This window comes from Mesoplodon densirostris, chromosome 8 (genome assembly GCF_025265405.1).
Source record: "Mesoplodon densirostris isolate mMesDen1 chromosome 8, mMesDen1 primary haplotype, whole genome shotgun sequence".
NCBI lineage: Eukaryota > Metazoa > Chordata > Mammalia > Artiodactyla > Ziphiidae > Mesoplodon > Mesoplodon densirostris.
The window spans coordinates 65009215-65036933 of record NC_082668.1 but is presented as its reverse complement, the minus strand read 5'-3'; the positions used below and the strand labels follow the sequence as shown (position 1 = coordinate 65036933).

The 27719-nt window shown below is 36.4% G+C and overlaps 1 protein-coding gene across 6 annotated transcripts in view; it reads left to right on the top strand.

Annotated features, from left to right (window-relative positions):
• GTDC1 (glycosyltransferase like domain containing 1) overlaps positions 1–27719 on the top strand; it is a 388315-nt gene that overhangs the window by 112773 nt on the left and 247823 nt on the right. The gene's annotated exons all lie outside the window — the stretch shown is intronic.

The following is a 27719-nucleotide window of genomic DNA, read 5'->3' as shown; positions in this document are numbered from 1 at the left end:
AATGACGTTTTGTTACACCAGATAAATCTGATCTCTGTGGAGACTTTTAAAGATATGAAAAGTTCTTGATTTCTATTTACTTACTCTATTTGTACATTTGTCAAATGAAATCACCAAAATTCATAAAGATAAAATGATTAAGCACCAATATTGCATACTATGCAAAAACTACTCTGAACTAGTAGGAATGTGTCTGATAAGAAAGACCTTGAATGTAGGTACACAGGTTATTTTTTTTCAACATCTGTACACATAGTCATTGTTTTTATAAGCTCGTTATCTGGGTAATATTTTATTACTAAAAGAATAAATGCTCCAGCCTAATTAATCAGCTTGATTCTGCTTTATCTTGACAGTGAAAAGAATACATCATGATTCACATTTAGAGCTGTTTAATTTTTATTATAGATTACAAAAGCTCCACAATTTATTTTTCTCAAAAGTAGTTTGGTAATTATTAGGTTTTATTAAAGCCTTGCCTTCTGGAAACTTCACAAAATGCAGAAAAATGTTTCTGAGGATGGGCCTCAAATTTCATGTTCTGAAATGTATGAGTCATTTGTCCCAGCATCAAGCATTTCTACTTTCTTAAAATATACCTAGAGTAGGCATCAAAGATATTTCATTCTTTTTTCTTTCTGCAATATCTTTACTGAACTGAAAGAATCGCTCTTACTTAAAATCATTTTTTTCACTCTCAGATGCTTACAGTTATATTTTCATTCCATCTGAGGTATTGTGGCAGATACTGATCATTGCCCACCTAACAGCCCTTCTTCCTTGTTAACAGAATTAGTTTTCTTTGGCGTGGCTAAGTACCCAGCCCCTGGGAGTGAAGCTTGATGGACTTAAGTTGGTCATGATGATTCCGTTCTCTGCCAGATTTTCACAGTTTTCCTTGAAGCTAGTGCTGGATTCTGGCAAATTCAGTTTAAGTAGATGACTTCTGGGGGTTCTTCCAACTAAGTTTTTTTAATTTTATTTTGTGTTTTTACTTATAAAAAGAGAAAGCCATCTCCCCTTCTCTGTATTTCACTGTGGTTATGATGTCTACAACCAGCAGATGACAAGATGAGGACAAAACACCTGGGCTGCCATAAATGGCTGATGAAAGGCTGGAACGCTATAGCTACCTAGTACCCTGAAAACCCTCTGTCCCTAAAACATCTAGCTGTGTTTTGTAAAACGTACTAATTTCGTTTTAAGTTCATAGCCGAACAGAGTAAGAGAGGATCTGGGGAGGGATTTGGAAATTAGAGTGGTCACCTTGCTTTGAAGCCGTGGCTGCGTAGTTTTCATAAAGGGGACTGGTTAACTGAGTTATGTTACGTTCTTGAAATGAAATACTGTGCAGCATTAACCTGAATTAGGAAGCTTTCTGTGTCCTCTTATTAGAATCTCTCCAAGACAAGTGACCAAAAGTAAGGTGCCAAAGAGTGTTATTAGTGCTATCTTTGGTGCCAAGAAAGGAGGTTATAAGAAGGAAACGATGGAAGAATGCATTGGAAATGAATGAAGATACTTGCCTGGGGGTTAGTGTAGCAGAGGTTGTTGGTGCCCCACCCATATCCCTCCCACCTTTCTCTTGTTGTGTGCCCTGGCCAGCTTCCTGCTGTCAGTCTCTGCAGCCCTTTTTGCCTGGGGGAGTAGCTGTTCTGCCAGTGCAGGCAGCAGGCCCCAGTTGCCCTCTGCCAGTGATCTTCGCCCCTCAGATGAAATCATTCTGAAATGTGAACAGGAGAGGAATCATTAACAAAGATTCCTCAAAAACCCTGTAAGTCAGGAAATAAAAGCATAATTCTAAATAATTCATGGGTCACAGAAGAAATTATAACGGATACTAAAAAACAGAACTGAGTCATAGTGAAAATACTGCATATCACAATGTGGGTTGCATCTAAGTTGACAGTCGCAGCCACATCATCTTTAATAAATTTATTTTTATTATTATCTTTTTAAATTGTGATATGCAGTGCCTTCTAAAGCTTGGCCCAGGGCAGGGCTCCTCTTACTTTAATCTAGGAGGAGTACTGGGAAGGAAACAATAAAAAGAGAAAACATAGTGAAATTGAAAGCATATATATATATATGTGTGTGTGTGTATATATATAGAAAATGGAGATGAACAAACTAAAATTAGTGATTTTGAAATAATAAAACAGATATAAATCCAGGCATGCTTTATTTATTTTTTTTAAGGCACAATTCATTTTTGGAGTGAAAAAAATATAACTACAGATATGACACAAATCAGTAAAAAGGAGGAAATACTGTTAATAATTTTATGTTAATACATTTACAAACTTAGACAATATGGATAATTTCTTAGAAAAACATAACTTCTAACACCTTACTCAAAATGAAATAGAAAATCCGAATGGAACTATAATCATTAAAGCTATTGTTACATTAACTAAAAATCTCGCCATTAATAGACAGAGGCTGGGTCCTCGTGCAGATTGGTTTACACCAGTGCCTCTCTGTCTCTTTCCAGACTTGCGTTACATGAGATCAAGTGTCTAGTTTTTTAGGTTTTCTGTTTCTTGTAGCCATCCTAGTCCTAATTGGTGTTGATTATCATTATGATATCTCCCTTCCCTACTCCCAATCCCTGACCTTTTTTTTTTTTTAAATGTCTAAGGAGGGGCAAGGAAAGCAAATAGTTGGATAGAAAATAAATTGAATGAAAGTTCAGTTGGGTCAAGTAATGTATAAAGTGAAATTCAAGCTTAAGGTGATATTTGATTATTGATAATTCTGTTATGATTTGCCATTTTCTTAAATGGTACCTTGACTGTGTCTTTTCATTAAGCAGATTCTCTTTCAGGGAAGCTGTGATTTATTTATTTATTTATTTATTTATTTACTTGTTTATTTATTTATTTTTGTTCTTAATTGAACTATTTGCTGTGAAACATTGAACATAACTTTCTTTGGGAGAGTGAACATTTTTAACTGATATGAACTACCTATGTATGTTTGGTGTTTTTAACTAGCGTTTGTGAATAAAGATATGGCTAAACTAGTGATTATAGGTAAATTAATAAGGAAGGTGGTGGTTTCTCAAACAATTCTTTTATAAATTAATAATTCAATTACTTTGCTTGGCAATTATATCTTGTTTTGAATTGTTACCTGTTGTTAAAGGTATAACTTTCTGAATAATATAATAATACTTTAGTAATAAAACATCATTTTATTAAAATGTACCTTTCTGAATAATTTAATACCATCTTAATCATGAAGACACCTTTATATTAGTGTGCATCATAGTTGGGAATATAAAAGTAAATGATGACTTGTTAAGAATTTGCAGGTAAGTGAAGTGTTGTTAGGCATACAAAGGGCAGTCATTTTGCATCTCTGTAACCAAGGTAAGATTTGATGGATTTAAATAATAGTAATAATAGCTAACATATTGAACATTTACCATGTAGTAGACATTCTACAGTCCTGGAAGCTAGATATTGTTTTCCTGGTTTAGCAGAGGTAGAATCTCGGGCTTAGAGTCAGGTTACTTGCACTGGGTTACACAGCTAGTTATGGTAGATACGTGATTTGAGCTCAAGTCTGGCCACTTGCAAAGGCCATACACTGTTCATTCTTTTTAAGCCCATGCTTTTAACCACTATGCTATCTCATTGGCTTGCTGGAAGTAGTTTAATTAAGTAAATTAAGCCCGACTACCTCTTGATGAAAAAATATATTACTAGATTTCTCTATTAGAAGTGGGTGGTGGTGCCTCTTGGGGTCTTGAGAAGGGATATAGTTCTTGAAACTTATTGGAGGCTGATGTCTAAGAGTCTTTCTAGGTTTGTGAATGTGATATTTTCATTTTTTCTTAGCACATTTCTCTTTAGTTTTCAGCGATAGAAGTCACATGTCATTTGAATTTTCCTCTTGAGGTTTTTCTTTAAATCCAAATAAAATGCTACATGTGATGCTTTTTAAAAATCATCGGGTAAGCTCATGAATGAAAATAACATTCTTGTTTGTGGTGCTCAGTACCTGCCATTACCAAGTTACCCTCAAACTGCTATACTGTGAAGTTCTCTACTTGGTTTATGAACTTGGCTAGAGATAGCATTCCAGTACTGCCCAGCCCACTGCCCTTATATCATTAGCAGTTGCATACAGTTCTTGGGGTTTGGATGATGTTCTGACACTGCGTAAATAATATTATCATTAGGTGCGATGCAGCATCCCATAGTCTGACCCATATGTGACTCTTCCATTTATGAGAACTGGCCGAGAGTTTCCTTGTCACCGTTGCCCAGCTGGCCAGCTTCCTTATCCTATACTGCCTAATTGTGGGATTCTCTTTTGGTTTGTTTTTCTACCGATCTGCTCTTGTGTCTAGGCAGTGCACAGAGCAGCTTTCCAGTATTTGTACAGTGCTTAGGGCTTTGTTCACAATATTACATCTCAGTGAACTCTCCTCTGATTGACAGTATAAAACCATCTGGACTTTTATGTTGAAAATGTAGCTGACCCCAACGCCACAGAAATAGTATAATACTGCACACCAACTAACTAACCATTCAGTCAGTCTCTGTTTCTCTGTCTCTCTCTGCCTATCTCTCTTTTCTCTCACTCTCTTCTCTCTCATATACAAAGACATGCACATGCACCTGAATGACTAACTTTTAGATTACTGTAACACATCCTTCATTGCAAAACTGGAAATTGTGTCACAAGCATCCTAAAGGAGGGTTTCCAGACTTTATCTTTTCCACTTTTCTTTGTGTTTCTTTTTCAGTGCTGTCAAGAAGGAAAGTATTCCAGTAGCAAGAAAAACATTTTTTCATGTTATGGAGTTCGTAGTTTATTCTCACCATCAACTGCTAATTCAAAAGTGTTTGTATACTTAGTAGCAAGCACTGTGAACCCACTGCTTCCAAGGAGTTAAGCACAACAGTGGAACTTCTAGCATATTTTAAAAATAAAATAAAATTTCACATTTAAGATTCTGTACAGCCCCCAGGTAACAGTGCATCAGGATATAAGATATTATTTTGAACAGACTCTGTACCTTAAAGACCTAGAGGATAAATCTCCCATATATTTAACCTTTGAAATTTGACAACTGTATTTTAAAAGACAAACTGAATGTTTATTACAGTTTTACAGAGGAGAGAAAATCATTATTTTTAATGAAGGAAATGGAAAGAGCAAAAAAAACCCAAACACCCTTAAATGGATGCAAAATCATACTATTGTATATAAAAAATGCTTTGGCTGTTGAGTAAGGACCTTCATAATTTTGCTTTTAGAAGTCACATGCTTATTTTTCACATAACAATTGAAACTGTGAGTCTGATCTTAAGAGTGCTTCTAATCTAGTTGTTTTAGGTGTTTTCATTGCACTTCCACTCCCAACATTTGTTTGTTTATTTGAGAAAGTGTTTCTGCTTTTATTAAGGTCTTAGTCAATGAAATATGTTTGCTTTGGGAGCTGTATAGGGTGTGCACAGGTCTGAGTGTCTGACATCCTGTATTCAGGGCTTCTAAAGCTGTGGTGCAGATACTCTGGTACCCTTCCCTTCTCTTAAGCCTCCCCCCTCTTAGGGAAGCTTTCACACTCACTTATTTCCTTGGGATGAGATTCGGCCTCCTAGCCATCTTTGGACACACTGTCCTGTTTATTAAATGGCCAATTCTTGTGCATCTCTTCTTTGTTTACACTCTGTGGTTCTTTCACATGATGGACCTGTTGGCCTCCTGACCAGCCAGCCCACAAAGATAAACGCAGGCGGAAGGCAGGAGCTGAATCAGGTCTTGTTCTTACAAAAGAGCGTACATGTCCCTTTCATTCTTCTGTCTTTCTGAAGAACATAATCCTATATTTTAGTAACTTTTTTCCTGTAAGCAGTCTTTCCTATGTTTCTCTTTGTTCACCATCTCATGCTGATCATCAAAATTTAACACTCCTTTTTGAGGAGAAATTCCTGGTGACTGAATACATGTAGTTGAGAGAGGGCAGGAGAGTGAGATGGTTTGACCAGACTAGGTATCTTTTGGTTCTTTTCTAAGCTTGTTTCCATTTTTTTTCCCTTCATCAGCATGTATTAAGAACTTTTATGTCCAGAGCCAGTGCCTATGCGGGCACTGGTGATGTAAAGGCAGACTTGACAAACGTGGACCTACAGTGCTGACCCTTAGTAAGCATTTAGTAAACTCTGTTGATTGAAAGAAAATGTAATGCCTGTATATCCAATTGTTATACGAGTAATTTGGATTAATTAATCCCTGATTAAAAACCATCAGTGACTTCACCTTGCAAAAGTAAAAATCCAGATTACATATAGGGCTCATAGGGCCCTGCCTGCCTCTGCGACCTCATCTCTGATCCCTGACATCTCACTAATCTGCTGTAGTAGCGGCATTGGTCTTGGTCACTTACTCTGAAATGTCAAGCTCTTTCCTGCTTCAGGCTGGTCCTTCAGCTGGTAACACTAACTCATGTCCCCTCCCCACACCTTTGCTTACTTCTTCCCATCCTTCACCTTCTCAGAGAGGCCTTCCCTGATCAGTCTATCTAAAACAAGCCCTCTATTTCAGCATCCTAAATTAATGTATATTAATTACATTGCATATAATTTGTAATTATTTTATTTGTTTGATTTTTTTTCTTTTTTCATTATTCTGTAAGTTCCGTGATGACAAGGGCCATATTTGTCTTGTTTACCATTTTTATCTCCAGTACCTAGTTTGCTTCCTAGCAGATAGTAGCTGTTGAGTAAATATGGTTGAATGAATGCTTTCATATCTGTGGGTTTGAAAATACAAACAAAATATGGTTGTAATTGACTTTGCTAATTTGCTTATTTTTTTCAGCTCTCAGCACTACCAGTATCATGTGTCCAGGGATATTGTCTCTTCTGCACAGAAACTGCTTAGAGACATTTAAGGCCTCAGAATTATGGGATTAAACTAAAGAATTCCTTATACACTTATTCACTTTTTTTTTTTTTTTTTTTGCGGTACGCGGGCCTCTCACTGTTGTGGCCTCTCCCGTTGCAGAGCATAGGCTCCGGACGCGCAGGCTCAGCGGCCATGGCTCACGGGCCTAGCCGCTCCGCGGCATGTGGGATCTTCCCAGACCGGGGCATGAACCCGTGTCCCCTGCATCGGCGACTCTCAACCACTGCGCCACCAGGGAAGCCCTTACTCACTTATTTTTATGGGTTGTATTAATCATACTATGATATCAGTCATTCATTATGTAAATTTTGATAATAGAAAATACATTTTTCTGGAATTTCCCCTGTATAAAAATGTTTCTGGAAAAAAATTGTTTCTTAGTTCAGGAAACTTTGTAGAATCTAGCATATGTGTGAGATAATTTTGTAAAATTTCACATGATTATATTTAAGGCTTTTTAAATTTGGCAATAGCCACCCATGAAGAGGGGCCTTTTAATATATGGTGTGGAAGCTATAGGATAAATGAGAGATTAGAATTTGTCCCAAAGAAGTATTTAGCTTGGCCGCTGCAATTATTTAAGCATTTTTAATTTTTACTGCTTTTAAGACAGATAGACATTCTTTGTTTTGGTCACAAATACAACTAGTTGCCATTGTTTTCTACTGACCTGCTTCTGTATTTATGTTACTTAACTGGTCCATTTAGGCCTTTGTGTTTGTAGCCTCTGGTCTAGACTCTGTCCAAGAATTCATCTTCAGATACTCTTCAATAAAATATATTTAAATGTACATATACATAAAGGAGTTTATTAAAAGAATATAAATCACTCATGTTGGAAAGAAACAATATACTGTAGTAGGGGAATCAGCAGTTCTGGGTTCTAATCCCAACTCTGCCATCAATTAATTGTTTGGACTTGGAAAAGTCATGTTTTTTAACCTTAGAGTCTTATTTTTTTAATCTGTAACTAAAGGTTTTGGTTTCTTCTACTGAGTTCTATGATGTCTTAAACAAGGAATTAAAATCAAGATCAAGATTTAAAGAATTCTAACACAAATGACAAATTTATTCTGTCTCTCATTTAGCTTTGTTATCAACCACTGCTTCATTTAATACAGAAATTATTTCCTTATCTTGTTTGTGTATCTTCTTGAATATTTACTTTTATTTATGGAGTTAAGAGACTTTTGAGCAATAATTCTTTCCAATAGTGCTTATGTCTTTTAAGTTGTTCTGATATGACTTATTTGTTTGGATCTTCTGTTCCAGCCTCAGAATGTCATGATTATATCTGCCTTTTCAAAGAGAAGGTGCTTGACCTTTGTGTTAGCTATCTGTCTCTATAGGGCATGGAACATAAGACATGTACACTAAATACTGAATATGTTACTATAGACCTCACACAGAAGAGTCAGGACTGCAAAGAGGGTAGCATTCATTAAAGAAGTACAGAGGAGGGAGTTTAATCCTCATTCAGGAAATTCTGAGGTAGACCTCCTGAGAAGATGTTAGAGATTTTAAAAGATAGAGGTGAAGTGGAAGAGTGCTGTAGAAGAAAGAAGTGTTTTGAACAAAGGTATTAATGCAGGAAAATTGGGAAATGTTTGGAAATCTCTAAAATCTTGGTTTAGCACGAACATATTCTGAGTTAGGAGGAGTTGTGGGCCATCAGGTTGGGAGGATAAGGCAGATTTTGTCTAGTTCATGAACATTCTTGAATTCAAGGTTAAGAATTTAGGGATCTTTTGCTTTAGGTTATGAGTATCCTTTGATGGCTCTATTACTCAGGACCCTATTAGTTGCACATGATAGACCCCAATTCAAAATCAGTTAAACATAAGGGAAAATGTATTGGCTCATATAACTGAAAGTCCTAGAGTGGTTGACTCCAGGCAAAGCTGGATCCAGTGATTAGGCCTCTTGTTTTCTTGACTCTGCTTTCCTCTGGTTTGGCTCTCTCCAAATGGATGTCTCCCAGAGCTAAGTCTATATCTCACCAGCTTAGTTACCCTATCTGAAAGAGTGTACCACTCTTGGCAGTTGTAGCCAAAGTCCCAGATTGAGTGAAAGCACTTTTTTTTTTTTTTAATCTTATGGTCTTTGAACTTACTACTGTGACAAAGGCATCTAATGTCATAATTGGCCAGTCCAGTGTCACATGGGCACTTTGGGGTCGACCTTATCCAAACCTTGTGAACGGAGTGCAAGAGAGCAAAAGGAAAATTGCATTGCTGTTATTTGAAATTACACTGCTTCGATTTGAACAATGTTTTGCAGGTAAAACACAGTGAGTATTGCAGTCAAACATGGGAGTGAGGTAAGGAAAACTGCACAGGACAAGTATTACAGCAGTACAGGATGGAGACCATGGATGAGGGTAGAGGTGGCCATTGGATTCTTAACATCTAATATAGAAATAGTGAGATTCTGAATGCGAATAATGATAGTAGGAATGGTAGATGGTAAAGGAATTAGCAATATGAATGAAATTTATGTTGTTTGCATTTCACTAGTTATAAAATTTGTCTAGGAGCCGAATTGAAAGTTACCTTTATCCTGTCTATGAAAAAAGAATTTGGTGTACAAATTAATTTAGGCAGAAGCAAGGAGATCACAGTTAAACTACTTTAGTAGTTATAATTATTTTTAAAATAGCTATGCCAATTGTAAATCATTCATATTCACTCATTAAATTGGATCAGTGGGTTTACTTTGGCAGCATTTTAAGTTACTCCACATACTTCACTGTAGCAAAACTTCCTTTTCTTTAAGGAATTAATGTAACACTGCCTCTTTTCTCTGTGTAAATAAAATTTATAATATATATTATGTATACATGTATATGTGTGTATATGTACATATTATCCAAACATACACATAATCAATAAGTGATTCATTACTTGGTATTAACTTCTCAAACTTAGCACTCCCCCCTCAAAAAAAGGGGAAAGTCACGTATTAAGTGCATCTCTAGAGTTCTTATTTTATGCTAGATCTCAAAGTAAAAATTAATGAGTGAAGTTTGTGGTTGCCACTCTACTTAGTATTCAGTTCAGAAAAGCCAGTCTCTTCCTCAGTGGTCTGGACTGGTAAGGCATATGTTTGAAGAACACACACTGTGTGCCAGACACAAATGATAAAAGAGTAAATAAGGTAGTGCACTTTAGGAACTGAGTCTCTTCCCTTGGATATAGTTCTATTCCTTTTATTATTTTTTTTCCAGCACTTTTTGCACAATGTTCACTTGAATCAGCCTTTCTAAAGCCATCAGATACTAATATGTTTCTAGGGAAATTTCCCACACTTGGTAACCTGTCTTTCCCTATAGTAATAGAGCTGAAGTATAGGGGATTTTTAGGCCATGGTTTGTTTCACTGTGTATCCAGTGTTGATACAGATATTTGTTTGTATATGAACTGTTTTGGTGATTTTCAGAAAATGAAAGTGGCTAAGAATGTGAACTAGTTTTTGTCACTGTTTGTTTTTTTTTTTGGTTTTTTTTTGACTCAATCATAAGCTTAAATAAAATGAAAAAAAATTTCATGAAATCCAGTTATATTAAAGGCATATGTTACTTGTATATTGTGTGTGTCTGTGTGTATGTAGCATTTGTATTGTAGAGTTTCTCATTCAGAGGTAGTGATTCTTAGCTTTCATTTTATAGCATTGCTTAGTGTCTTCAATTTTCTCAAAGGAGATTTTTAAAACAGAAAAACATCAACTCGCTCTTATTGAAAAAATACTTTTCTATACCATTTTATAAGAAGATTGCTGCCAGGAATTCAAGTAATAGCACAGTGCCATTATTACAAAGGTTTAGGAATCCTTGACTCTTGCAGTTGGTGGAAACGAAGAGATTATGACTCAGGGGCTCATAAAGAGTGATTAGGAGGACTATGCAATCATTTTAGTAGTAGTAGTATTTTTATTTTTCTAAGTGTTCAGAAATATTTCATGACATTCATATTTTATTTGCAGTATTTTTTGAAAAATGTAAGAGAAGTAAGAGAAGCAGAGGTTAAGAATCGAGGACTTATTGGCTCTGAAATTGGAGTATTGAGTATTTAGTATGTAAGTAGAGTTTATGTGAGTAATCTTTTTTTTTTTTGTCTGATTTTGGTATTTAGAACTGGGAGTAGAAAAAAGAAGACACACATACATATTCACACAAGAAGGAGAAACAGTGGCGGTTTTAGATTTGAAGTACCTGAAAAACATTCAGGCTTCTGGAAACATGATCTTTATATTTGCCTTCTTTCAATCAGTTTTATTTTAGATAAAATGCTGGCTGATGGTAGTGGTCCACTTGAACAGTGTTGAGTTTTCTTTATTTTTTTTTCCCTTGGAAAAAAGCTCCCAGAAAACTTTTGTCCTTTAATATGTTCAACATGCATATGTTTTACATGTATTAACTAGTATTAAAAATGCAGTTTCTAATTAGATGTCTAAATCTGAGAGGAGTTGTGGTGAGCACCAGCCTCTTAGAATTACTGAAAAAGAAAGTTTTGATGAACAGGGTTTTCTTTTTGGCTATTGCATCCTTCAGCCTGCTCTGGCCCCAGAAACTATTATGTTCTAGGATTTCTAATGCATATTGTCGGTTCTGGTGATAAACCCTTAAGATATTGATTATATCAAAACTTGGAGAATTCAGAATATTTACATTCTGTTATGACCTGTTCTATATTACAGCAAAAAAGTTAGTATTTCTGTTATTAAGGATTTAGGCTTTATTTTTTTTTTTTCTTTTTGCGGTATGTGGGCCTCTCACTGTTGTGGCCTCTCCCGTTGCGGAGCACAGGCTCCGGATGCGCAGGCCCAGCGGCCATGGCTCACGGGCCCAGCCGCTCCGCGGCATATGGGATCCTCCCAGACCGGGGCACGAACCCGTATCCCCTGCATCGGCAGGCGGACTCTCAACCACTTGCGCCACCAGGGAGGCCCAGGATTTAGGCTTTAGATGAGTATCAGTTGTTATAAACTTGGTAGGTCTTAGGTTTTAGAAAAATTGTTGAAAATCTCTAAAGTAATACTGCAACCTGGCTTTGTTTGGTATTTTTGTTTTACATTTTAAAATGGGGGGGCGGTGACAGGGAAATCCCTTCTCTCCAAATTTGTATGAGTCACCTGAAGCCTTCCTTCTAATAGAGTTTAATGACATGGTGCCATTTGAATCAGTATTTCCACATTTGCAATTTAGAATATTCAGTTTGAACTCATCAGCATTCATTTTCATTTCTGTTTTACTTTTCAATTTGTCATACAGTTTTTTTTTCTTTTTTCCAGCTGGTAAGCACATCAAACCAAGAATGACTTCTTTTTTCATAGACATGGAGTGTCAGTTGTTCTCTCACTTATTTTGTCTTGCTGACTAATGTGGTATTTGTTCACAGCTCCAAACCACAGATTAGACACATAGATATTGACTAATCCTGACTTACAAATATTAGCCATACAATGTGAATTCCTTCAATGTTTGGGCATCCCTAATAATGGGTTTTGATTTTCTCTTTGTACCTATTAGACATATTGTTAGATAGTAGCTGTGAGGGAGCAGGAGAGAGCACTGGACTGGAAGCCAGAGGAGCTGAATTAAAGGCCCAGTTTAGCCACTCAGACTCTAAGGGCAGATCACCATTCTTTTGTATCTTCATCTGCAAAATGGTGAAAAGAAAAAATAATACCCTGCCCATTTATCTTCAGGGTTTGTTATGAGGATCAAATGAGATAATAATGTTCGAAGAATATTTTGTAAACTGAAGAGTAAGATGCTATCGTGAAGTTAGAATTTGTGCTCTTCTTTTATGTAACTCATTTGCTCTGAGATTTTTATTTTTAGATTATTAATTTCTAGCCTTTAGTTTATCTCTTTTAAAATGTAAATAGAAGAGATGGCGTGGAATTAATACTTAAATAAAAAAATAATGTTTAAAGAGTGTTTGGCCCACAGCTACAATATGCTGCTGTGTTTATTCTTCAGTACATGTGGTTCATAGTGATTAGAAGAAATGATAGTGTGGATGTCATTCACAGATTTTTGGTTTCTGTTTAACTTATTTCAGTTCTGATATCACTTTTGAGTTATAGTTAAACAGCAATAATTAAATAATTATTTTATTATTTAATAAATAATTTAATAAATAATAATAAATAGTGGGTAGTAATAAGGAATGAAAATAGTGGTCATATTTATATTTCTGCAATTAGAAAAAGTGAATTAATAATTCACAGTTTATTCATTTTCTTCAACTAACATTTGTGTAATGACTTCTATTTTGTAAGGTACTTTCCTAGGTACTTGATTTGAAAGTGTGTAAAAAAAATGCTGTGTTTATGAAAAAGGTAAAATGGAGGGTGGCTAAATTGCACCCTTATCTAGTAAAGACTAAATAAAGTATTAAAGAGAAAAAAAGGTGTACATTTGTCTCATGGATCTGAAGGTTTTGACAATACTGGTTGCTATTTTTTTTTTTTAAAGAAAAGCAGCACTTCACACCTATGATAAAATGACTGTAATTTTCTAACACAAAGTAGTTATTTCACATATACAGTGTCATCTCTTTGTTTAAACCCCGAAGAAAAGAATTATGTGAATGCCTGAACATGTAGAAATGTCTCACTTTAATTTTAATGAAAGAATAACAGCTGAAAATCCTAACTGCCAAAAATATTTGTTAAACGGAAATAAATGTTCAAATATATTTTCTTCGAGTTGATGTGAATTTTAGTAAACATACCAAGTTTCTTTTCTTGTTCACAATAGAAATGGCCATTTCAGATCAGCTGTGTCACTGGCCACCACATCAGTGCAGATTATTTAGCTGGAATATATCTTTAAAACTTGTTATAAATGTGCTTGAAAGCTTTTTATTAGTAGGTAAAATTTTTGAAGAGACCTTATGTATATTAGTTTTGCTTTTTTTCTTTTTTCTGTAGAAATAGGCTTTCTTTATTTCTTTCAAAAACCTCTGAATACACTTCTACCTTTGCTAATTGGGGCTGAAGATAAAATATACTTCAGGTGAATTGGAGAAATACGTTTGCCCAGCTTGTTGCAGAGAGAGAGACCTAACCTGCTCATTTGATTTCCTTCCCTTTTTTAGACATTCTATTTATGTTATTTCTTATACCTGTAAAGAGTTAAATAAGCAAAACTAAACACTCTTAACTACTCAAATCCTGCTCCCCACTTACCCCCTTCCAGACAATTCTAAATCTTTCATCCATTTCTTTTGCCCTTCACCTTCAGTATTTTACAGAGCAACTCATTAAGTAACAAACAATTCTGAATAAGCTATTAATAATGTTTTACTTTTTGTCACTGCTAAGCAGTGTTACCTGTTCAGTTAAACTTGGACAGGATTAATAATAGTGAGGAAGTGGTCATTCTGTGAGTGGATCCGTGGATGAGAGGAAAAACAAAAAAATTTGTAAAGTAACAGATAATTAACTCATGGATTTTTTTTTTTTTTTTTTTTTTTTTTTTTTTTTGCGGTATGCGGGCCTCTCACTGTTGTGGCCTCCCCCGTTGCGGAGCACAGGCTCCGGACGCGCAGGCTCCGGACGCGCAGGCTCAGCGGCCATGGCTCACGGGCCCAGCCGCTCCGCGGCATATGGGATCCTCCCAGACCGGGGCACGAACCCGTATCCCCTGCATCGGCAGGCGGACTCTCAACCACTTGCGCCACCAGGGAGGCCCAACTCATGGATTTTTGAGCAGCTGAAATTCAAAAGCAAATATGTTAGGGTGATTTTGGTATCTTATGATATTTAATATTGCCCATTTCTTGAAGTTTTATAAGCAAAGGTCATCATAAATTTGTGCAGGAAATATTTTATTATTATTTCTAAGTTCCCTGAGGGCAGAGGCTTTGTTTTTTTTCACAACTATTCCCAAGGTCTAATTCTCTTAGTGTTCAGTAAATATTTGTTGGATGAATGAATAAATAATACTAAGAAATATCAATAAAATTCATAAGATATATAATCTTTGCTATGTGCAATATTCCAGTTGTATTTATTTACGGATAAGAGATACACAGAAAAACAATGCTAGCTGGATTTGTAGCATATAAGACATTATTTAGCAGTTGCTTTACATGCTTTGCAAGGTTATACATCCTATTTTCTTTTTCTTCTTTCTTCCTTGCTCTACCCATTATACTGCCCTGCATGTAGTAGCTGCTCAGTACTTTTTAAAATGTTTTATGAGTACAGTGCTTTACTTTAGTTGAAATACTTCATGCTTGTTATATAATTACCTGTTTAGTACAGTGGAGAAGGTGGCTGTTTTAGTGGTTTTCACGTTTCTCTTTTGGATTCTTTTTCAAATGCCAAAAGATGTAGCTGTAATGAGTTTGAAGCACACGAGGCAGAACTTAAAATGATAAATAGAAGCTATAAAATGGAAATACTGAGACTTTCCTTTTACCAGGATACAGTGGCAATATGCAGAAAATGGTTACTGGTATTTAGTTTATTAGCAGGAAAACTTAAGTTGGGGGAATACAAATGCAATGCAGAAAAAAGGTTTCATTAGACATGAACTTCCTATAAGCTGTTAAAACCCAGGACCTTTTTGGAAGTGTACAGATTATGATGATAGAAGAGAACAGTGGAGGAACAATACTGATTTATAATCCCTGGAGGTTTACCTGTTGACTTGGCAGTGATGCCAGTTTACATGGTTTACTTTCTAGAAATAGTTTATCCCTGTTTTTTTCAGGTAGTATTGCTTGACCTTTGTAGCCCTTTTGAGCATTTTCAGCCATTCCATAGAAGGCTACCCTCCTAGCTCTTCCTCTTTGTATTTTAATTATTTACCATATTCCTTCCACATCACTAAAAACTTTACTTTTATCATTGTCTAGTTTTTGGAAATGTCGTCAATTTGGCCATCCTCTTGTCCATTGTTCTCTAGTAAATGTCTTTCTTGTCAAAGAAAACCCTGAATATCTTTCAATTCAGTTCAATATGCAGTTGACCCTTAACAACTCGGGGTTACCCCCTGCAACTTGAAAATCTGAGATAACTTTACAGTTGGCCCTCCATCTCTGCAATTCCACATCCAAGGATTCAGCTAACCGAGCATCAAGTATTACTTACTTTTGTACATATTTATTGAAAAATAATTCACTTATAAGCGGGCCCATGCAGTTCAAACTCGTGTTGTTCAAGAGTCAACTGTACTATATTTCTGTGTTTTCTGCCTTTTATAATCATCTATTTATCACTTAACTGGAGTAAATTAGGATTGTTATCAATGGCATTCTCAGTGGCAAATTTAATATTTTTCCCCCCTACTTCTCTCAGCCCTTTCTTGCTTTTGATTCCTTTAACCACTCTCTCTTTCTTGGCATTAATTTTGACCTCAGCTTGAGGGGCAGAAACCTTCTTGACCTCTTTTAGGTTACTCTGATTAGTTATTATTTCGTACTCTGATGTCATTTCTGCTTTCCACTACTTTTAAATTACAGCACTGTCCTATGTCTTGTTGTAAACCTTTTGTTTGACTGCCAGTTATTTTTCCAACAAACAAATTCTTACTCATCGTTAAGGAATGATTGCCTGGTCCTTTCCTTGTGATGATACTATCCATCTTAAGTATACTCTCCATTTTGGTCAAGATAATTTGCTTACTATAGGCACATTGCATATCCTATTTTTGATTTGAATGAGTGGCCACATTATGGAAAAATTTAAACATATACAAAAGTAGAGGGAATAATGAACCTATTTACCCTTTAACAATTATAAATAAACGGCCAGTCTGATTCTATCTGAACTCCTCCTAGCTCTTTCCCACTCCATATATTTTTTTTTTTTTTGGCTGAGCTGCACAGCATGTGGGATCTTAGTTCCCCGACCAGGGTTCGAACCCATGTCCCCTGCATTGGAAGCACAGAGTCCTAACCACTCGGAGCACCAGGGAAGTCTCCCACTCCACATTTTATTGAAGCAAATTCCTGACATTCCATTTATAGGCCTACATATTTCATTGTGTATCTCTAAATGATAAAATCTCTTAAAAATAAAACATCACTGTAGGGTGATACCATTATCACCCTAATAAATCCTAAGTAATTACTCAGTATCATTAAATATTTCTTAACCTTAAAATACTGTATTTACTGTAAAACAGGACCCTCTTATGTGATAAAGAGGAGAGAAAGCAATTTCCCAGGGCCTAGAGCATGCTCAGGATGCTATGTACTAAATGGCTGCCCAGTAGAAGCTTCCTTTTTGCCCAGAGAGCTGAAGTCTGGTGCTTCTTATTTGAGAAATGATTGGTGTTGATTTAGTGGCTCACTTAGTATCTTTAATGCTTTGTACTCACTTAACTTTTTATTCCTACATCTTATCGGTTGCATTGCAGTGTATAAATAGTGCCCTCTGGAGTTGTGAGAACAAAGCCTGCGCTGCCATGCGGGGGCAGCCCTGTCTGTAGAGGGGCCCTGGGCATCAACATTTATATTTAAATATCCTGCAAGTCTTTCTAAAGTGCAACTGGGGTTGGGAATGCTGGTCTAAAATATACTGTCTGGGCTTAGTACAAATAATAGTATTATCTATTATACTTTATCTTCAGCAGTTCAAGATTTTAAGTATAAATATAACTCAGTAATTCTCTTAGCTTTGTTTCACTTGCTGGGTACTTCCTTTCTTTTTGTTTTTTTACTTTTAAGGGATAATTATAGTAGTATGAAACATTCTGTCCACATAAAAGCTTATTGAAGAGGTTAAATGTTCTTGCTAACTAAAGAAAACACTAATTGGACAGATTGTTGTTTTGTATTAATTTTAATTATTTTTTAATCAGAGCACAAAAATTTTTTTTAGGAATGCTGCTGTTTTACACTTTTTTTATTTTCACTACTTGAGCAATTTAAATAGTCAGATAATTTTTTTTTTGAATAGTTGATTTTGCTTGGTCTGTAGTTGGGACAGAGACAGGATGTAATAATTCTTGCAGTGTCATAAAGTTTATAACCCTCAGTCCATATCCATACCTTACCTACCCCTAAATCATCTACGTTTCTATCTCTGTGTGTACATATATGTATAATTATGACATTTACCATTTACAAAAGTATTCATAATGTCATTAATTTTCTTTTCACTCTTGTGTGGTAGATTAATATGTATGTCAAACCTTACTTTCTAGGAAAGGAAACTGTTCAGAAGTCAAATGGTTTGTTTTCAAAAATCAAATTAGTAAATTAGAGTTGGTTATGATAATAGCCTGTAGTTTATCCTGTTCAAAAGCACTACTTTTCAATGTCATGAAAGCTTAAATTTTAAAAAAATATTAGGTGTTACCAGTCCTTTGGTTTCACTAAAATAACATATTTCTTGGAATTCTTTTTTTTTTTTTTTTGCGGTATGCGGGCCTCTCACTGTTGTGGCCTCCCCCGTTGCGGAGCACAGGCTCCGGATGCGCAGGCTCCGGACGCGTAGGCTCAGCGGCCATGGCTCACGGGCCCAGCCGCTCCGCGGCATATGGGATCCTCCCAGACCGGGGCACGAACCCGTATCCCCTGCATCGGCAGGCGGACTCTCAACCACTTGCGCCACCAGGGAGGCCCTGGAATTCTTTTAATAACTTTTTTTATTTGCCTGGCTATCTCTCATTGTACTGATGTGACCAGCTATATTAATTTCTTAAGGTTTCTGTAACAACAGAATTTATTCTGTCACAGTTGTTGAGGCTAGAAGTCCAAAATCAGTGTTGGCAAGACTTGCTTCCTCTGAAAGTTCTAGGGAAGAATCTTTTCTTGCCTCTGCCTAGCTTCTGGTGGCTCCCCGCAATCTTGGGCATTTCTTGGCTTGTAGGTGCATCACTCCAATCTTTGCCTCTGTTGTCACATGACCTTCTTCCCTGTGTATATCTCTTTGTGTCCCTTCCCCTTTTTATAAGGACAGAAGTCATTGGCTATAGAGCCCGTACTAATCTAGTATGACCTCATCTTAACTTGAATACCAGGGGTTAGGACTTGAATATCTTTTTGGACAACACAGTTCAACCCACTACACCAGCATCCTTAAATTCACTATGTCATATGGTGCCTGTTACAGTCTAGGCTTTTAGTAAATTTTTGTTAAATAAAGGACTACCTGGTACCATCATGTACATATAATAAGCCATAATATAGTCATTCATTCTGGAATCATTGCAGTAAGAAATTATATGGTCCATTCCCTCCATAAGAAAGTGTGATGTATTATCTTCAGTTTGTTGGTAAAAGCAACAAAAAAGTTTCCGTGACTTAACTATAATCACATAGGTAGTTGTCCACGGGGTACTATGGACAAAATGTTAATTATTTGCCTCCCGTTGTAGAGTCTTCTGTGATACTACTTTTTTCCTTACTAATTAGTGTTTTTAGATATTAACGCCTGACATTGAGATAATATGACAGATATTAACATAGTTAATACTTTAAAGCTCTTCTAATCAAACTGCTGTCATTTTACAGCTGAGGAAACAGAGGTCTGGAAAGGTTAAGTGAGCTGTCGAAAACAAGGGGTAGGTGATGACATTTCTGGGTGGGTCCTGAGTGTTTAGTATTGAATTCTGTAATGTGAATCTAATGTGGCAAATTTGATAGCACCTAGAGGACTATCAATGAAAATAGTCCTCTGTTTTCATTGATAGTCCTGTTACTGATGAAAATCAATAACAGGCTGGAAAATAAATACTGGAAGAATTGGAAATAATTTAGAGGCAAAGGTAAGGGATGATTTAATGAATCAGTAATGTTCTCTTGCTACTGAAGGCAAATGGAGAAAAACAGGCTCAAACAAGAGATGCAGATTCAGGTTTGTTTTCCAGCTGGAAAGTGTGACAGTGGGATTGTTAAGAATTGTCCTGGGGCATTTGAAGAGGAATGAACTCTGCCCTCCTCATTCAAAACAAAATGAAAACAAAACCCACGCAGATCCACTTACTAGTTTGGTCTTACCTGGAAACTTCATTTTTTTTCAGATCCACTTGTTTTCATATTTTGCTTCTTGACTCAGTCCACTTCAGTGCTTCCTCCTCAGAATGCAACTTTAAATTTATTTTACAAGGAGAGACTTCTACCCGCTACCATCACAATCTCTGAAATCCTTGAACCTATGGCTTGTCAGTGCCTGGTTTTTATATCTGTTCCCTATGAAACAGGACATGATGTAAATGGTGTTTCTTAAATCTCCGATCTTCAGATTACAACATAATATTCATACATCAAACTTCCTATAGATGCATCAAGGTTTTGTTTCTTCAGTAGGATCCTTGATGCCTTCTAACAGCTGAGGGTAGAAGGAATAATTCAGCACTCCTCCCAGCTTTATTGATTCATCCTCTTCTGGGTTTTGGCATGGCTTAGGGCAATTGATGAATTTTCTAGCTGTGAATGAGCATCCTGTCTCAACTGATCTGAATACCCTGTTGAATAGGTTCTCTGACTGACTTTTCTCCTTTATTGGTTGCTCTGGCAAAATTATGCTGCCTACCTGCAACTTGTATATAACTATATGCTCTTTTCCACCAACATCTTTCTTTTGTCTACAGTCTTCTCTTTTGACAAATATAAGCTCACAGGTTTTTGTTTTACTTTATTTTAAATATTAAAATATAATCTAACCTCTTTTCTCCCATGGGCTTTTACAAACTCTCTGAAACCAAAAACAAATAATTAAGTCTTGCTTATTAGTGGCTGTACATACAAGTGGCTTTCCTTGGCTTGGAAAGGAAGACAGTTCAGTTGGCAATCAAAGTCTTTAAAGCTGCCTATTCTTGTTGCACCCAGTCAGAATTTCTTTACACCAACCAGTGTTTAAAATTTCAAGGCAGTGGCTCTGGTGACTTCAGGGGAGAATGGTTATCAGCACTCTTTCTGGTTGTCAAACAGGGTAGCCATTGCCTGTGTTTCGGATGAATTAAGGAAGAAGTGGACATGATGGAATAATATGAGCCAATTCGAAATACCAAGTATCTAGCTGTGTGTCTGATGGAAAAGTTAGAGAAATTCTGCATTACTTGATTCTACTTTGTAGGGTGTCAGCATTGATTTTCTCTTTAAAATAACAACTAATCAAGAGTTATGCAGACCCCCAGTGGATGATTATGAAACATATCAATACAGAACCATGTATGGCCTAATATATTTACCCTCAGTGTTGCCATTTATTAGCTGTACCATTTCTGGGAAATTGCTTAACTTTTGTGAGCCTCAATTTTCTTGTCTCTTAAAATGGGACTAATAATAATGAAGTGGTATTGTGAAGATGAAATTAAACCAAATGAGATAATGTATGTAGGAGCCCAACATAGTACCTGGCACAATGTGAGTGCCTCATAAATAGTGGAGTACTTCTTCTTCTTCTTCTTTTTTTTTTTAAATTAATTGCTAGTGGGAAGCAGCCACATAGCACAGGGAGATCAGCTTGGTGCTTTGTGACCACCTAGAGGGGTGGGATAGGGAGGGTGGGAGGGAGATGCAAGAGGGAGGGGATATGGGGATATATGTATATGTATAGCTGATTCACTTTGTTATACAGCAGCAACTAACACAACAATGTAAAGCAATTATACTCCAATAAAGATGTTAAAAAATTTTATTTATTTTAGGCTGCATTGGGTCTTTGTTGCTGTGCGTGGGCTTTCTCTAGTTGCGACCAGCGGGGGCTACTCTTTGTTGCGGTGCGCGGGCTTTGCACTGTGGTGACTTCTCTTGTTACAGAGCACAGGCTCTCAGCGTGCGGACTTCAGTAGTTGTGGCTCGCAGGCTCTAGAGTGCAGGCTCAGTAGTTGTGGCGCACGGGCTTAGTTGCTCTACGGCATGTGGGATCTTCCCGGACCAGGGATCGAACCTGTGTCCCCTGCATTGGCAGGCGGATTCTTAACCACTGCACCACCAGGAAAGTTCGTAGAGTACTTCTTTTTTTTATTTTTTGTGGTACTCGGGCTTCTCACTGCTGTGGCCCCTCCCGTTGCGGAACAGGCTCCAGACGCGCAGGCTCAACGGCCATGGCCCACGGGCCGAGCCGCTCTGTGGCATGTGGGATCCTCCCGGACCGGGGCATGAACCCGTGTCCCCTGCATCAGCAGGCGGACTCTCAACCACTGCGCCACCAGGGAAGTCCCTCGTAGAGTACTTCTTTATGTCTGTTTAGGGCTGTACAATTTTCTCACATACTGTATCACCCCATCTTTCAAATGAAACTCTGAAGCTGTCAGGAAGGCTGGTGATAGCGTCATTCTTGAATATGAGAAATTTAAGTTTCAGAATGATTAGTTCAGTATCATATGGCTATTTATACTTAGGTTTTCTGATTCCTAGACCAGAAGCATTGGTCTTTTTCCCCACTTTATTTAAACGTCTAACTTATTCATTCCCTTATTTAAGCTTGTAGCTATAGGTATAAGGGGTTAAGAGAGCCAGTGCTTTAATGGAATTCTTGGTGCTTTTAAGTCTGTATGCAAATGACATAGCCTACTTAAAGGGCTTTGGAAAATAATTTAAACTGCTAAACAAACATATAAAATTGAATGTTTCTTTTAATTATTTTAAGTTATTGCATTTATTCTCTTAATAGTCACATTTTCTTTACTTGGTGGTAAATTAGAAACATCTAAAAAACAATCAGTTCCAAAAAAGAAAAGAACTTCCTGTAGCCATTTTTCTGTTCTAATTACTGTATTAGCCTTGTTCAAATATTCTCTTAATAGCAAATTCTGTATTGCTCCTAAGGCTTTTGTTGAAGAATTCCTGAGAATTATAGCTCCCTATTTTTTGTTGGAGGAGCTAATTTTATTAACATGTGGCAATTAAACTGACACTAGGAATTATGAGCAGATAATGTGGGGCATTGCGAAATTATCTTTTTTTTAAAGTTCAGTGAAAGAAAACATTTCCAATAATTGTTAACAACTGTAGAAAATCCTGTGAAAAATTGATGGAAAGTACTCCACTCTTCTACCATACCTGGGATTTAAAAAAAAGAAAGATTGGATTACTTAGTGCAGTATACTCACTCTACCTCTGTAAACTTCCTTCAATTTAAAGAACTTGGGCAGGTGTTATTAATAAAAAGTAATAATAAAAAACTCCTTCTATTTTAAATAAGGATGCTATTCTGCCAGCTTTTAAACTCACACATACTCTCTAACTTATCCCAGCTTTTGCTCATCTGGTCTGTAAATGGCTCCTTTCATGTGGTCAGCCCACGAGTCGTGCGTACTGCCGCTCAATCACGCTGCTATACGTCGCCATCATGAGGGTGGTTTGCATGATTTGCATTTCCTGTACTGTTTGAGCTTCAATGAGCTCCAAGCGCCACGTATGAAGAAACCACTGCCAAATAATGCAATGATTTTAGTCGAACCAGATGAGCTTGTGCTGGAGTCAGGCTACCAAGTGGAGTGGGGAGGGGAAGGGGTGTTGCCAGGATTTCCTGTTAAAAAAGGATTCCTCAAGATGTCCATACATGCAAGATGTGAATTTCTTAGCAAATCTGGCCATAGAATATAAGAAGGTTACTTTGGGAAGATAGGGCTGAAGTGCTGTGATGAACAACCATATATATGTTACTCTTAGAAAATTCAGTGTTTTAGATCTTAGTATTACATCATGCTGCCAATGTAATTATTTATTGTGACAATAATAGATTTTGATGACATTAATTTTCTAACCATACAGAGATAAATTTAGTCAAAATTAAATTAAAGGCATTGATTACTTGTCCCCTTGTCCTGTAAAAGAAAGCTTGTATTTTATTTAAAAAATGATCAATAAATGCTGTCGGACAACTATTACAGAAATGGCATAGTAGTGGGCCAATGAATAGCTACTAAAGTGGGGAAGGAGAAAAAAAAAAAAAACCACATGTACCAGATACTAGTCTTCATGAAAAACATAGACAGATGGGGAGACAGACCTATATGATGCCACAAATAGATGAATATCTTGTAAGCATTTCAAACAAATGTTGAAAGATCCAGTGAAATTTTAAAAGTTGGTTTAAAAGTATATCTTGTACTTATAAATAGTGTGTTTATTCTGCTCACCTGAAACCCAACCTGTAAATTGTTCACAAAATATTTTATTAATATTAAGCAAAAATAGGGCTTCCCTTGTGGTGCAGAGGTTGAGAGTCCGCCTGCCGATGCAGGGGACACAGGTTCATGCCCCGGTCCGGGAAGATCCCACATGCCGCGGAGCGGCTGGGCCCGTGAGCCATGGCCTCTGAGCCTGCGTGTCTGGAGCCTGTGCTCCGCAATGGGAGAGGCCACAACAGTGAGAGGCCCGCGTACTGCAAAAAAAAAAAAAGCAAAAATAATGCAGACTGAAACTATATATAACGACAGAGATATTAAAAAGCATCTCAATAATAGCACTGACTGATTTTTCTTAGACTTCTTACACTCAGTTATGGTGTTATTAATACCTACAAGAAAAACTTCAGCAGTAATCCTGTTAATCATTAATTAATAATAGTCTCAAAGATTTCCCATTCTTGTATACAGACAATTGAAGGATATTCTCTTTTCCTACGTAATGTATACATCATAAAAAAGTACCTGATAACTAGCTGTGGCTGCTACTCTATAGTTTTTAGTTTAGTACCAGTTCACTAGATTATATCTTACCAGCTAATCAGTGTCTGTCATGCATGCTGTACAGCAGTTTTAAGATATTCTACAGAGGAAGCTTCAAAGCCACAGGTACTTACTGAGGAACTTACTGCATATTTATTTATGTTAAGAAAAGGTATGCAAATTATGTGGATGAAAAAATAATGTATTATTATACCTAACATAAAGTGGTTTTGTATGTTGCATGTATTACACAGTCATCTAAGCCTAAAAACATTTTCATATGATGATGATTGTAGTGTTAAAGGTCAGTCTGTACTACCTTTTTAATTCTCTTTTATATGTTCTTTGTTAATTTCCACTTTTAACACTAATCTTACTTTGATATATGACTTCATCCTTATCTAATGCTCAGTTTGGCACTATTGGATTGTTACTAGATTATCTGCCATGGGAAATCTTGAACCAGGGAGTACTTTTTTCGAAGAGCCTGAATTTGAAGGAGGAAAACTTTGCCCTCCAGAACTCTTTCAAGTATTCAACTTGATGTATTCACTGATAATATTGGAATGTTGCATCTTAAGTAATGTCATAGCTGTTATATAAATTATCAAAGTTATTACTGCTTATTTGGTAAATTAGTTTTTAGAACATTGAGCTTATTATTGGAGATTTTAGTTTTATGTAAATATACTTGAATAATGAATAATATTGTACCAACCTTTCTTTGAACATTCTTCTTGGTTACTTAGTTCCTAAGAAACTACTTTTTGAATCTAAAAATAATTTGTATTTTTAGATGCTTAATCCCATGGGGGAAAGGAACACATTTTGCATCACTTGTCTTTAATTTATTAAACAGTTCTGTAATGCACTCTGTGCAGAGATCATGAAAACCACCGGCACACATTTTTGTGACCTCACAACATAAGCTGCTCTCTTGTGGCAATCCCTGCAAATGTGTTTATAAAGATTCCAGCAATAATAGTCTTGTGGCTAAATAAGAAACAGAAGCTAAAGCTAAGACCAGACAGATACCTATCGGTTTCCTTGAGTTTAATCTGATTAAAACATGGCTCTCAAAAACATTAAATACAATGTCATGTCAGAGAGGCAGTATATGATAAATATAGTTCATGACAGGAAATCATTATTAAAACAACATTACTAGTGAATCTGTTATGGAAATTTCCTTGTAATTTAGTTAAGGTTCCCCCATTTTTCACCTCCAGTGCATCACTATACTTTTCTGCTTTAATATTAAGTATGTAATTTTCTGTTGACTGAAAGGCAGTTTTCCTACTTTTAAATACCACATGTCTTTATTGTTATCACCAACCAAACATGAACTGACTCTTCATTTCAACTAGAAAAAAACTATATGCAGAGTAAAAGAGAATCCATACTGGTCATTGGCCACCAAGACCTAAGTACCACAAACCTAAAGGTAGCAACCACCTAGCTTTTCACAAGGGCAAGCAGTTGTTTCGAGCGAGAAACATAGCAACTTGTTTGAATCCCAGATTATTAATAGCCATCTGAATTTAAAAGTAGTAATTATTTGATTTTAAAAAGTTGAGAACTTCATATCTAACATCAAAATTATATCCTCTCTACTGTTTGCTTTGAGGAAATACGGGTACAACGTTAGTCAATATAACCCATATATTTGTAGCTAAACTCTAAGTACTCTAATTTTTTAACAGTTCAGAAAGCATTTTTTTAAAAAATATTTTTACAAGGCAAGAGAATTATTTGGCTGACTTACATTAATGAAACATTTTGGCACACATTAAAGATTTCATCAAGCTATTACAACCACCCCCAAAAATCTTGGTTTCCATTTAAAATGTCACCAGTGTGGAAAAAATACCATCAGTCAAACTGCATATCTTCTGACTGAAGGGGGAAAAAAAAGTATATAAAAAAGAAACAAACAGTGAGCTTCCAGTGCATTTTTGGCTTCCCTTAAGGAATTCTGACTTAGATATGGTCAGTTATCTGTGGCCTTAAGATTATCTTTTTTCTCTTTGTTCCATTGTATGTTTTCATCTTCACAGGAATAAATCCACTGAGCAATATTCCTAACTTTATGTTCTTCTAGTCAGACACTGGGAATGCTTCCGTTCCTGTGAGTGAGAACAGTTAAAAGAAATTATTTTTCTGAAGAAACATAGGGACCCCACTTTACAACAAAGAACTACAAAATTGCATATCATTCTTTTCTTCTCTCTTTAAAATTATTCTTAGGACTTAGTGGGAACAAAGACCCCCTTCACAGGAAACTTAAACACTAAATCCTTCTTATGAGTTTAATCCAGGAAGAGACCTATGTGCGAGTTGTGGAAACAGTACTGGGACCCTTATGCATTAAAATTTAGCCCCTTTCCAAGCAATAGGTGTGGAAAACTAAGTGGCTGTTGCCTAACTATGCTCCCTGAATTCTGTAGGTGATTCTTGTCTAGTGGTCTTAGGCCTTTCTCTGATCTCTTTTTGTATCGGGACTAATTCACCTTTGAAGTTGGCCAGGTGTCCTAACCCCCTCTGTGCTCATATAGTCATGGAGTAATGGGATGGCTTTCTACTATTAGGTACCTTTAGGAACGTTCATCTTCATTGCATCATGCACCTGGTGTAGAAAAAGATACCTAAACCACATTAGAAAATCAAGATTAAACATGAAAATATTTGGAGGTTTGGCATCGAATGTGCTAGTAGCATGCATGCAACTCTATAATAAAATCACATGCATTTTATAATACAGTTCTTTCACAGTAATACTACCTCAGTATCTTCTAAATTTCCTCATCAGTGGTTTATTTATAAGCCATGCCAGAGATCACTATAATAATAACATACTAGCCTCTCATAACCATTCTGTGTAATAGGAAAGCTAAAGTAAAGTGGCAGTGAATATTCCCCAAACAACTGTGTAAGCAAAGCATAATTATGTTCAATTAACATATATAGAAATGTACTGATAGAGATTAAGTTATTTGTGCAAATTTAGGCTACATTTAAGTGGCAGGCAGAAGAACCCGGGTTTTCTGGCTTATGTTCATTCTATTCCACTGTCAACAAAGCAATATTCTGTATTACCTGAAAATGAAAGGATTGTTTCACCCAGAAGTTACACAGGTACTTTTGCTGTCAAAGTGACCTTAATCCAGGAGAGTTTCAGTTCAGGCACTCTGGCTGGTTGAGGGTAATC